The sequence below is a fragment of the Bombina bombina genome, chromosome 5, assembly GCF_027579735.1.
Source record: "Bombina bombina isolate aBomBom1 chromosome 5, aBomBom1.pri, whole genome shotgun sequence".
NCBI classification, from domain to species: domain Eukaryota; kingdom Metazoa; phylum Chordata; class Amphibia; order Anura; family Bombinatoridae; genus Bombina; species Bombina bombina.
The window spans coordinates 1,106,047,664-1,106,055,854 of record NC_069503.1 but is presented as its reverse complement, the minus strand read 5'-3'; the positions used below and the strand labels follow the sequence as shown (position 1 = coordinate 1,106,055,854).

General features: G+C 41.3%; 1 protein-coding gene across 10 annotated transcripts in view; it reads left to right on the top strand.

The window, feature by feature from the left end:
* Positions 1 to 8,191, top strand: part of PTK2 (protein tyrosine kinase 2) — a 773,150-nt gene that overhangs the window by 228,567 nt on the left and 536,392 nt on the right. The window lies entirely within an intron of this gene.

Genomic DNA, 8,191 nt, shown 5'->3' with positions numbered 1-8,191 from the left:
CTCCGCACCTTTGTTTTCACGTTGTGTTTGTACATGAATAGCTTAAAGGGACACTGAACCCAAATTTTTGCTTTTGTGATTCAAATAGCATGCAATTTTAAGCAACTTTCTAATTTATTCCTATTATCAAATGTTCTTCATTCTCTTCTTATCTTTATTTGAAATGCAAGAATGTAAGTTTAGATGCCGGACCATTTTTGGCGAACAACCTGGGTTGTTCACCCACCAATAAACAAGTGCTGTCCGGGGTTTAAACCAAAAATTGTCTGGCTCCTTAGCTTAGATGCCTTCTTTTTTAAATAAAGATAGCAAGAGAACGAAGAAAATTTGATAATAGGAGTAAATTTGAAAGTTGCTTAAAATTGCATGCTCTATCTGAATCACGAAATACATATATTTGGGTTCAGTGTCCCTTTAAATGTTTTGCTATATTTGTTATAATTTTGTACATTGTAACTTTGAATTTGAACCTGCTATATATATGTATTGTTTGAATATCCATATATACTTTAAATTTGACAAATCTATGTTGTGTTTGTTATTATGAATATATAATCTATTGAAGACAAATACTGCTAATAAAGTATGAAAATCTGTTTTCATTCCAATGGTGGTGTTCTTGATTAAATGCTGACTCTAAAGGAAAACAGCCCTATGGATCACATTTGGCATGCCTTTAATATGTTTTTCTTTCTTTAAAAATATAATTCATAATAGCTCATTTTAAAATGAAAGTCTGTTTTATTTACAGATTTTATTCTGATAATGTGAGATTATCATCTTTTAGCAATAGCATGTGCTCTACCAGTCGCACTTTTCTGACAATACTGAGAAAGGGTGCTTCTTAGCAGAAAAGGTAAAAATACCAGTGTATAGTAGTGTGTGGTGTGTGGTGTGTGTGTATATATATATATATATATATATATATATATATATATATATATATACAATTAGCAAGAGAAAGTTAGTAAAGTGCACTATTTTAGAAAGCTCCCAGTGTGTGGGGAATGATTATCAACTCTCACTTGCAAACTTGCAACCTTTGCCCAAATCAAGGGAATAGACCAGTCTGTGGAAATAACTTAGCACGAAGTTCAAATGTTCTTGTACTCCTTTTATCCTTTATTTTGTAATACAGGATTAGAGGCACCTGCTAATATATTATATAAGCAATGGATGCAATATGTGTTTTCCACTATTGCAGGTTGAATCCCAGTGCAAGTTTAAGCTTCAAGGCTTTAATGCTTTAATTAATAGACATAAATGTTCTCTTTCATTCATAACATATAAGTTTTAACACTTTAGGTAAGTAAATGGTTAAATTCTTTACACAATTACTAGGCTGCACACTCACACGTAGGTTTGTTTTTGTATTAACCCAATCAGAAGTCACATTCTGCTTTTTAAATGAAGCAGCACTTGTGCATTCCATCAGCTATGATTACGGTATCACACCGAAACATGTCGAGCTGGAAGCAACAAGTCGCTGAGCTGTTTTTTGTTTTTTTGACCCCCATGGTTTTTATCCACATGTGGACTACAATAAAGTTTGGATTTACTTTACTTCATTTTGACCCTGGATTTCTATCTACTAAAGAACCAGAGTGTGCAAGTTTTTTTGTTGCTTTATCTATGTCTACTAGCACCCTGGCAGATGAGTTGGAGGTGAGAGTGCACATCCCTGCTACAAATATATAAATATATAGAGTAGAGAGACTGAAAAAAGGTGAAGGAAGTAAATGTATAAATGGTGTAGTACAACAAACATCAGTACCGCATTATCGTTTATTTATGTCTGGTATTGTGCCTTTTATCCATGTATGTGGCTGCAGCTCTGTGATCTCACAGTAATGTCTGGGGGCATTGCATCTTTTCTCTGTACTTGTGAAGACCTCATCTTCCCAGGACGTCTGCACAATGCCTGTGTTCTCCATACTTTACTACTGCCTCTAAATTATTTATAGTAATGTTTTTATTGCACTGCAAATGTATAGCTCTTAAAAATACCCTTAGCCCTGTGCTTTCACAGTAATGGTTGCATTGTGCTTTTGTCAGCATTTTTCTGTGTACAATACTTTTATTTTGACAATATTGGCTTGTAGCTTTGTGAGCGACCTGTTGTCTCTGTCATTCGGATCTGTCAGTGATGTCTTTGTGCAGGGCTTCTGTATGAATGTCTAGTTCTCTGATCTCCCAGTGATGGTCTGTGCTGCGTTGTCTAATTTGATTGGACTTTATGATCTCCGTGATGTGCATGCTTAGCCTGCTGTTAGTGTGTAGGGGAATTAAGACACAGGAACAGGTGAGCCTGCAATTTATTAGCACAGAAAATTAGTTGTGAGTTCATTGTGCAGGAGCAACCATCTAAACAGGGATTACTACATCTAAATGTGCGTTTCACACAGATATGCTCCGCATTTTTTTTGTGTGTAAGTGTAACCCTTACTCTTGACTGCAAAACAATTTAATATTCCAGCTAGATATATTGTCCTTGTAGGACACATTTTTTTTTAATTCCTGAACATGACTGTAATGTGATTCTGCTTATTGACTAGTAGTGATTCGGCTTATTTACTGTGTATGTGTGTGTGTGTGTGTATGTATATATATATGAGTGTGTGTGTATATATATAATATATATATATATATAATATATTATAAACACATAAAGGAAACCCAGTACTCACCAGCTAGCTCACAGCTAAGATTTAAAATGGAAAGGTTAGTCACCGCATCTGGCCAAATGGGGACAAGCTCAGGCACCACGTCAAGGTCCTTTCCAAACACCTGAGTCCCTAACACAGCCCACACAATGCCAGGCTCTCAAAGCCAGACAAACTGTGGAACAAGGGGACGGGTGCACAGGTATATGTAATCACCCAGCAACATACAAAACACGGAAGGGGGGACTGCACTCCAAACCGGACCAGGTACACATCCCATGACCCAGCAACATGCCAGCCCTGGGTGCTAAATAGCACTGACAAAAAGCTGTGCCGTCACCAGAGTCATAGTCAGTTAACCCCAGACAGGGAGTGGGTGCAAGAACCATGGGGGGATTACAAAACACATACAATACATAAAGGGAAACCCAGCACTCACCAGCTAACTCACAGCTAAGATTTAAAATGGAAAAGGTGTAGTTCACAGCATCTGGCCAAATATATATATAGATATATATATATATATATAATAATATATATACATACACACACACACACAACACACACACACACACAACACACACACCACACTATATATATTTATATACATACATACATACATACATATATACACACACACGACCCAGCAATGCAATAATAATTCATAGCTGAACTAATAATTCATGCCTGGCCAATGCGGCAAGTCAGCGGTGATGTATGTTGCATATTTGATGGTCACCGGCCATGTTTATCAATTTAGTATCGGATTGTCATTGTTATGCCACTCTGAATCTGTCTGTAACCCCTTTTTGCATGGGTTAAACAGTTTCTTAAAAGTAAAAATGTTCTAGGACATTAGAGTATTTTATTATTGCACATGTATGTCCCTTTAAACTCTTGCTCCACACTCTGCCAGTACGCATTTAGTTGTTGCTAGCACGACATTTTCATGCTTGTCTAACTTCTGCTTGGAATGCAAGTGGGGTAGGTCTTTATATAATTCACTGCTCGCAAGTAGGTTGTCAAGGGCAGAGCTCTCTCCCCTATCATCAAAGCTTCAGCTAGACTCATCCACCCAAGTTACCGATCTATATCAGCTACTATTCTGGCTCCCCATATACTCTAGAATACAATTCAAAAGTTTTAACTCTAACCTATAAAACACTCAACAGCCTCACTATATTTACTCTCTCATCTCCAAATACTACCTGACCCATAATCTTCGGTAAATCCTCTGACCTACGTTTTTCCACTCCACTATTATCTCTACGTCCCTCTCCTGCCTCCAAAACTTCTCATACACTGCTTCTGTCCCCTGAAACCCTATCAGACTGTCTCCAACCTTTTATAGCTTTAGACCAGTGGTATACGTTTCTCCAACATAGGTGTGTCCGGTCCACGGCGTCATCCTTACTTGTGGGATATTCTCTTCCCCAACAGGAAATGGCAAAGAGCCCAGCAAAGCTGGTCACATGATCCCTCCTAGGCTCCGCCTACCCCAGTCATTCTCTTTGCCGTTGTACAGGCAACATCTCCACGGAGATGGCTTAGAGTTTTTTAGTGTTTAACTGTAGTTTTTATTATTCAATCAAGAGTTTGTTATTTTAAAATAGTGCTGGTATGTACTATTTACTCTGAAACAGAAAAGAGATGAAGATTTCTGTTTGTATGAGGAAAATGATTTTAGCAACCGTTACTAAAATCCATGGCTGTTCCACACAGGACTGTTGAGAGGAATTAACTTCAGTTGGGGGAACAGTGAGCAGTCTCTTGCTGCTTGAGGTATGACACATTCTAACAAGACGATGTAATGCTGGAAGCTGTCATTTTCCCTATGGGATCCGGTAAGCCATGTTTATTAAGATAGTAAATAGGGGCTTCACAAGGGCTTATTAAGACTGTAGACTTTTTCTGGGCTAAATCGATTCATATATTACACATATTTAGCCTTGAGGAATCATTTAATCTGGGTATTTTGGTAAAATTATATCGGCAGGCACTGTTTTAGACACCTTATTCTTTAGGGGCTTTCCCTAATCATAGGCAGAGCCTCATTTTCGCGCCGGTATTGCGCACTTGTTTTTGAGAGGCATGACATGCAGTCGCATGTGTGAGGAGCTCTGATACATAGAAAAGACTTTCTGAAGGCGTCATTTGGTATCGTATTCCCCTTTGGGCTTGGTTGGGTCTCAGCAAAGCAGATACCAGGGACTGTAAAGGGGTTAAAGTTAAAAACGGCTCCGGTTCCGTTATTTTAAGGGTTAAAGCTTCCAAATTTGGTGTGCAATACTTTTAAGGCTTTAAGACACTGTGGTGAAATTTTGGTGAATTTTGAACAATTCCTTCATATTTTTTCGCAATTGCAGTAATAAAGTGTGTTCAGTTTAAAATTTAAAGTGACAGTAACGGTTTTATTTTAAAACGTTTTTTGTACTTTGTTATCAAGTTTATGCCTGTTTAACATGTCTGAACTACCAGATAGACTGTGTTCTGAATGTGGGGAAGCCAGGGTTCCTTCTCATTTAAATAAATGTGATTTATGTGACAATGAAAATGATGCCCAAGATGATTCCTCAAGTGAGGGGAGTAAGCATGGTACTGCATCATTCCCTCCTTCGTCTACACGAGTCTTGCCCACTCAGGAGGCCCCTAGTACATCTAGCGCGCCAATACTCCTTACTATGCAACAATTAACGGCTGTAATGGATAATTCTATCAAAAACATTTTAGCCAAAATGCCCACTTATCAGCGTAAGCGCGACTGCTCTGTTTTAGATACTGAAGAGCATGACGACGCTGATGATAATGGTTCTGAAATGCCCCTACACCAGTCTGATGGGGCCAGGGAGGTTTTGTCTGAGGGAGAAATTTCAGATTCAGGGAAAATTTCTCAACAAGCTGAACCCGATGTGATTACATTTAAATTTAAGTTGGAACATCTCCGCGCTCTGCTTAAGGAGGTATTATCCACTCTGGATGATTGTGAGAATTTGATCATCCCAGAGAAACTATGTAAAATGGACAAGTTCCTAGAGGTCCCGGGGCTCCCAGAAGCTTTTCCTATACCCAAGCGGGTGGCGGACATTGTAAATAAAGAATGGGAAAGGCCCGGTATACCTTTCGTCCCTCCCCCCATATTTAAAAAATTGTTTCCTATGGTCGACCCCAGAAAGGACTTATGGCAGACAGTCCCCAAGGTCGAGGGAGCGGTTTCCACTTTAAACAAACGCACCACTATACCCATAGAAGATAGTTGTGCTTTCAAAGATCCTATGGATAAAAAATTAGAAGGTTTACTTAAAAAGATGTTTGTTCAGCAGGGTTACCTTCTACAACCAATTTCATGCATTGTCCCTGTCACTACAGCCGCGTGTTTCTGGTTCGATGAGCTAGTAAAGGCGGTCGATAGTGATTCTCCTCCTTATGAGGAGATTATGGACAGAATCCGTGCTCTCAAATTGGCTAATTCTTTCACCCTAGACGCCACTTTGCAATTGGCTAGGTTAGCGGCTAAGAATTCTGGGTTTGCTATTGTGGCGCGCAGAGCGCTTTGGTTGAAATCTTGGTCAGCTGATGCGTCTTCCAAGAACAAACTACTTAACATTCCTTTCAAGGGGAAAACGCTGTTTGGCCCTGACTTGAAAGAGATTATCTCTGATATCACTGGGGGTAAGGGCCACGCCCTTCCTCAGGATCGGTCTTTCAAGGCCAAAAATAAACCTAATTTTCGTCCCTTTCGTAGAAACGGACCGGCCCAAAGTGCTACGTCCTCTAAGCAAGAGGGTAATACTCCTCAAGCCAAGCCAGCTTGGAGACCAATGCAAGGCTGGAACAAGGGAAAGCAGGCCAAGAAACCTGCCTCTGCTACCAAGACAGCATGAAATGTTGGCCCCCGATCCGGGACCGGATCTGGTGGGGGGCAGACTCTCTCTCTTCGCTCAGGCTTGGGCAAGAGATGTTCTGGATCCTTGGGCACTAGAAATAGTCTCCCAAGGTTATCTTCTGGAATTCAAGGGGCTTCCCCCAAGGGGGAGGTTCCACAGGTCTCAGTTGTCTTCAGACCACATAAAAAGACAGGCATTCTTACATTGTGTAGAAGACCTGTTAAAAATGGGAGTGATTCATCCTGTTCCATTAGGAGAACAAGGGATGGGGTTCTACTCCAATCTGTTCATAGTTCCCAAAAAAGAGGGAACGTTCAGACCAATCTTAGATCTCAAGATCTTAAACAAGTTTCTCAAGGTTCCATCGTTCAAAATGGAAACCATTCGAACAATTCTTCCTTCCATCCAGGAAGGTCAATTCATGACCACGGTGGATTTAAAGGATGCGTATCTTCATATTCCTATCCACAAGGAACATCATCGGTTCCTAAGGTTCGCATTCCTGGACAAGCATTACCAGTTCGTGGCGCTTCCTTTCGGATTAGCCACTGCTCCAAGGATTTTCACAAAGGTACTAGGGTCCCTTCTAGCGGTGCTAAGACCAAGGGGCATTGCAGTAGTACCTTACTTGGACGACATTCTGATTCAAGCGTCGTCCCTTCCTCAAGCAAAGGCTCACACGGACATAGTCCTGGCCTTTCTCAGATCTCACGGATGGAAAGTGAACGTGGAAAAGAGTTCTCTATCTCCGTCGACAAGAGTTCCCTTCTTGGGAACAATAATAGACTCCTTAGAAATGAGGATTTTTCTGACAGAGGCCAGAAAAACAAAACTTCTAAACTCTTGTCGGATACTTCATTCCGTTCCTCTTCCTTCCATAGCGCAGTGCATGGAAGTGATAGGTTTGATGGTAGCGGCAATGGACATAGTTCCTTTTGCGCGCATTTATCTGAGACCATTACAACTGTGTATGCTCAGTCAGTGGAATGGGGACTATACAGACTTGTCTCCGAAGATACAAGTAAATCAGAGGACCAGAGACTCACTCCGTTGGTGGCTGTCCCTGGACAACCTGTCACAAGGGATGACCTTCCGCAGACCAGAGTGGGTCATTGTCACGACCGACGCCAGTCTGATGGGCTGGGGCGCGGTCTGGGGATCCCTGAAAGCTCAGGGTCTTTGGTCTCGGGAAGAATCTCTTCTACCGATAAATATTCTGGAACTGAGAGCGATATTCAATGCTCTCAAGGCTTGGCCTCAGCTAGCGAGGGCCAAGTTCATACGGTTTCAATCAGACAACATGACGACGGTTGCGTACATCAACCATCAGGGGGGAACAAGGAGTTCCCTGGCGATGGAAGAAGTGACCAAAATCATTCAATGGGCGGAGACTCGCTCCTGCCACCTGTCTGCAATCCACATCCCAGGAGTGGAAAATTGGGAAGCGGATTTTCTGAGTCGTCAGACATTGCATCCGGGGGAGTGGGAACTCCATCCGGAAATCTTTGCCCAAATCACTCAACTGTGGGGCATTCCAGACATGGATCTGATGGCCTCTCGTCAGAACTTCAAGGTTCCTTGCTACGGGTCCAGATCCAGGGATCCCAAGGCGACTCTAGTAGATGCACTAGTAGCACCTTGGAC